The sequence below is a fragment of the Schistocerca gregaria genome, chromosome 5 (assembly GCF_023897955.1).
Source record: "Schistocerca gregaria isolate iqSchGreg1 chromosome 5, iqSchGreg1.2, whole genome shotgun sequence".
Taxonomy (NCBI): Eukaryota; Metazoa; Arthropoda; class Insecta; order Orthoptera; family Acrididae; genus Schistocerca; species Schistocerca gregaria.
In genome coordinates this window covers 553,355,326-553,361,132 of record NC_064924.1, presented here as the reverse complement: position 1 = coordinate 553,361,132, position 5,807 = coordinate 553,355,326, and positions in this window count along the sequence as shown.

Below are 5,807 nucleotides of genomic sequence, written 5' to 3'. Positions count from 1 at the left end.
GGGGAATGCTCAACAGCGTGTGTATAGAAGTGACTCTTGGGGTAGCATGAAGATGCGTCTAGCGAAGATCAGCACAGCCTTGACTGACACTTCTGATACGAAATGCTCACTTTTTATGCTCACCATTCAGTTCCGTTTTTTACTACCGAATAACGACGATGACGTCAGTTATTGCCCTGTGGCGTGTTAAGACTTCTTCCGCAAGCTGCGCCACCAGTGATTAGCACCATAAAGATGTGTCGCGGCTGTTGCGTTCTCAACAGCCGCAGCCATTAAGAAGTGACCCAACTCTTTCTACAAAGTCTGATCTACATGAGGGATAGGGCTACATAAAAATGTTCCACAAACAACGGGCACTACGCTAAGTATCTTATTACGACCACCGATAAAGTAGCAAAGTTGTGTTTGGAGATCATAGAAACATTTTTCGTGTAATACTATTGCCAAACTCAAGTATTATTCGATGGCAATTTTAGTAATATCCAGCGAAACCTTCTCAAATTATCAGGCTGGTGCACAGACTGGCAACTGCCTTTTAGTGTACACGGACGGAAAGTTATGCAAGTCATGAAGCGTAAAAATGTATTAACCTTTGACGGCTTGTACAATGAAACACAACTGAAGTCACTAATGTCGCATAGATGCAAAGGAAAAAAGCGTACCGCCAATGGAGCGGTCGTGAGAGTAGGAACAGCAGTAAGAATAGAATAACAATGAGAGTAATATTTGATGAAAAATATCAGCACACTTGTTAGTGGAAAGAATAGACTTCAGTTGTTTATTACAGACAAACTGTAAAAGAGAGAAACATACTCCTCAGTCACTGGATAGAGAAAGTTTCAAAGTTTTATGTTGGCAGAGATACTACAAGATACACTCAACATGAGCACCATGCGTAGTCCATTTCATTCCACACATGAATCACCAAATCCCTGTTTATTGAGTCCACAGCTTCAACATTTCGATATCTCAGATCTTGAAAAGTAGCTACCATAGGTGCGACAAAAACTCTGTCTTTTATGTAGCCCAATAGTAAGAAATTGCAAGTTGTAGGGCCAAAACCAATGAACAAGATGCTGTTGTCCGCCTCTTCCAATCTGACGTTGTGGGATGCTACTGCTAAGATGACGCAGCATCTCAAAATGAAACTGAGGTGGAGTGACGCCATGTTGTTGTTGTTGTTGTGGTCTTCAATCCTGAGACTGGTTTAATGCAGCTCTCCATGCTACTCTATCCTGTGCAAGCTTCTTCATCTCCCAGTACCTACAGCAACCTACATCTTTCAGAATCTGCTTAGTGTATTCATCTCTTGGTCTCCTACTACGATTTTTACCTCCACGCTGCCCTCCAATACAAAATTGTTGATCCTTTGATGCCTCAGAACATGTCCTACCAGCCGATCCCTTCTTCTAGTCAAGTTGTGCCACAAACTCATCTTCTTCCCAATTCTATTCAATACCACCTCATTAGTTATGTGGTCTACCCATCTAATCTTCTGCATTCTTCTGTCGCACCACATTTCGAAAGCTTCTATTCTCTTCTTGTCCAAACTATTTATCGTCCATGTTTCACTTCCATACATGGTTACACTCCATACAAATACTTTCAGAAACGACTTCCTGACACTTAGATCTATACTCGATGTTAACAAATTTCTCTTCTTCAGAAACGCTTTTCTGGCCATAGCCAGTCTACATTTTATATCCTCTCTACTTCGACCATCATCAGTTATTTTTCTCCCCAAATAGCAAAACTCCTTACTACTTTAAGTGTCTCATTTCCTAATCTGATTCCCTCAGCATCACCCGACTTAATTCGACTACATTCCATTATCCTCGTTTTGCTTTTGTTGATTTTCATCTTATGTCCTCCTTTCAAGACATTGTCCATTCCGTTCAACTGCTCTTCCAAGTCCTTCCAAGTCGGATCTTCGTGAAGCTCAGGAAACAATCAGTTCGCAGCAGTTCCAGGTATGACATTTGCGCCACAGCTTCCACAGCAAAAAAATAAAGTCCACAAACTTTGTGACCAGTGACGGCACAAAATACATTCAGTTTCGGTTAGTCTCTTCCTTGTTGCCTCGACGGCGCCAGGATTTTGTGAGGCCCAAATTCTTACATTATGGCGGATTGCTTTACCCGATATATGAAACGTCGATTCGTTCGAAAAGGTGAGACGTTGTGAAAAGGCATCCTTTGCAGTACCCTGGAGAATTGAAATACAAAGTTGCTGCCTTCTTTTATAGTCATCAACTCGCAACGGCTGCAGTAACCCAACTTGGAAGGTTTTGTGTATAGAACACTCCACAGAGTTGTTTGAGGAAGTAGAAGTTGCTGGCATGCTCTCTTGTGGGCTTCCGACGGCTCCATTTGAACGCATGTCGGTTACGATCGTCGTTTTCATCAGCCGTGCGTTCCGACCAGTGCTCTGTCCTCCGCTTATGCAATCAACTTCCAAGAATTCTTTATGCTCTTAATAAATCTGATTGTGCAGGAGCAGCTTTTTGCTGAATCGACGGTGGAATGCAGGCTGCACTTGAACAATGGATTGACTTCGCGTAAAATCCAAAACACAAAACGATTTCTCTTCTGGTGAAGCTGCCACGTTGCTACAACCAGACAACAGTGCAGCTGTATCAAAATTTTGAACCTTGTTCTATTCAGTGACATGTGCAATGTGCACTGAAGCACCAAATAAACTGGTATCAGCATACGCATTCAAATACAGAGATATGTAAACAGGCAGAATAAGGCGCTGCGGTCGGCAACTCCTATAGACAAGTGTCTGGCGCAGCTGTTAGATCGGTTCCTGCTGCTGCAATGGCAGGTTTTCAAGATTTAAGTGAGTTTGAACGTAGTGGTATAGTAGGTGCACAAGTTATGGGACATGGCATCTCCGAGGTAGCGATGAAGTGGGGATTTCACGTACGACCACTTCACGAGTGTTCCCTGAATACCAGGAATCCGGTATAACATCAAGTCTCCGACATCGCTGCGGCCGCAAGAAGATCCTGCAAGAACGGGACCAACGACGACTGAAGAGAATTGCTCAAAATGAAATAAGTGCAAAAGATCCTCTAATTGCTACAGCTTTCAGTGCTGGCCTATCAACAAGTGTCAGCGGGCGAATCAACCAATGAAACAGCATCGATTTGGGTTATCGGAGCCGAAGGCTAATTCTTGTACTCTTGATGACTTCGCGACACAAAGCTTTACACCTCGCCTGGACACTTCAACACCGACTTTGGACTGTTGATGATTGGATACGTGTGGCCTGATCGAACGAGTCTAGTTTCAAATTGTATCGAGCGGATGGACGTATAGAGGTATGGAGACAATCTCAAGAATCCATGGACCCTGCAATACAGGAGGGGACTCATGTGGTGGAGGCTATGTAATGGTGTGGAGCGTGTGCAGTTGGCGTGATATGGTAATCCAGATATGTCTAGATACGATTCTGACAGGTGACACATACATAAGCATCCTATCTGATCACCTGAATCCGTTCATGTCCATTATGCATTCCAACGGACTTGCGCAATTCCATCAGGACAATGCGACACCCCACACGTCCAGAATTGCTACAGAGTGGCTGTAGGAACAATCGTCTGAGTTTAACCATTTCTACTGACCACCAAACTCCCCAGATATTAACATTATCTAGCATATCTGGGATGCCTTACAATGTGCTGTTCAGAAGAGATCTGCACCTTCTCTTATTGTTGTTGTTGTGGTCTTCAGTCCTGAGACTGGTGTGATGCAGCTCTCCATGCTACCCTATCCTGTGCAAGCTCCTTCATCTCCCAGTACTTACTGCAACCCACATCCTTCTGAATCTGCTTAGTGCATTCATCTCTTGATCTACCCCCAACGATTTTTACCCACCACGCTACCCTCCAAAGCTAAATTTGTGATCCCTTGATGCCTCAGAACATGTCCTACTAACCAGTCCCTTCTTCTTGTCAAGTCGTGCCACATACTAATCTTCTCCCCAATTCTATTCAATATTTCATCCATCTAATCTTTAGCATTCTTCTGTAGCACCACATTTCGAAAGCTTCTATTCTCTTCTTGAGCAAAGTATTTATCTTCCATGTCTCACTTCCATACATGGCTACACTCCATAGAAAACTTTAAGAAACAACTTCCTGACACTTAACTCTATACTCGATGTTAACAAATTCCTCTTCTTCAGAAACGCTTTCCTTGCCGTTGCCAGTCTACATTTTATATCCTCTCTACTTCGACCATCATCAGTTATTTTGCTCCCCAAATAGCAAAACTCCTGTACTACTTTAAGTGTCTCATTTCGTAATCTACTTCCCTCGGCATCACCCGACTTAATTCGACTACATTCCATTATCCTCGTTTTGCTTTTGTTGATGTTCATCTTATATCCTCCTTTCGAGACACTTTCCATTCCGTTCAACTGCTCTTCCAAGTCCTTTGCTGTCTCTGACAGAATTACAATGTCATCGGCGAACCTCAAAGTTTTTATTTCTTCTCCATGGGTTTTAATACCTACTCCGAATTTTTCTTTTGTTTCCTTTACTGCTTGCTCAATATACAGATTGAATAACATCAGGGAGAGGCTACAACCCTGTCTCACTCCCTTCCCAACCATTGCCTGCCTTTCATGTCCCCCGACTCTTATAACTGCCATCTGGTTTCTGTACAAATTGTAAATATCCTTTCGCTCCCTGTATTTTACCCCTGCCAAATTTAAAATTTGAAAGAGAGTATTCCAGTCAACATTGCCAAAAGCTTTCTCTAAGTCTACAAATGGTAGAAACGTAGGTTTGACTTTCCTTAATCTATCTTCTAGAATAAGTCGTAAGGTCAGTATTGCCTCACGCGTTCCATCATTTCTACGGAATACAAACTGATATTCCCCGAGGTCTGCTTCTGCCAGTTTTTCCATTCGCCTGTAAAGAATTCGCGCTAGTATTTTTCAGCTATGACTTATTAAACTGATAGTTCGGTAATTTTCACGTCTGTCAACAGCTGCTTTCTTTGGGATTGGAATTATTATATTCATTTTGAAGTCCGAGGGTATTTCGCTCTTCTCATACGTCTTGCTCACCAGATGGTAGAGTTTTGTCAGGACTGGCTCTCGCAAGGCTGTCAGTAGTTCTAATGGAATGTTGTCTACTTCCGAGGCCCTGTTTGGACTCAGGTCATTCAGCGCTCTGTCAAACTCTTCACGCAGTAACGTATCTCCCATTTCATCTTGATCTACATCCTTACCCATTTCCATAATATTGTACTTGAGTACTTGGTTAGCACTGGGTTTCCATCTGAGCTCTTGATATTCATACAAGTGATTCTCTTTTCTCCAAAGGTCCCTTTAATTTTCCTGTAGGCACTATCTTTCTTACCCCTAGAGAAATAAGCCTCTACATCCTAACATTTGTCCTCTAGCCACTTCCTGTCGATCTCATTTTTGAGACGTTTGTATTCCTTTTTGCCTGCTTCATTTACTGCATTTTTATATTTTCTCCTTTCATCAATTAAATTCAGAATATTTTCTGTTACCCAAGGATTTCTTCTAGCCCTTGTCTTTTTACCTACTTGATCATCTGCTGCCTTCACTACTTCATCCATTCGTCTTCTACTGTATTTCTTTCCCCCCTCCTTGTCAACTGTTCCCTTATGCTCTCCCTGAAACTCTGTACAACCTCTGCTTTAGTCACTTTATCCAGTTACCATCTCCTTAAATTACCACCTTTTTGTAGTTTCTTCAGTTTTAATCTACAGTTCATAACCAATAGATTGTGGTCAGAGTCCACATCTGCCCCTGGAAATGTC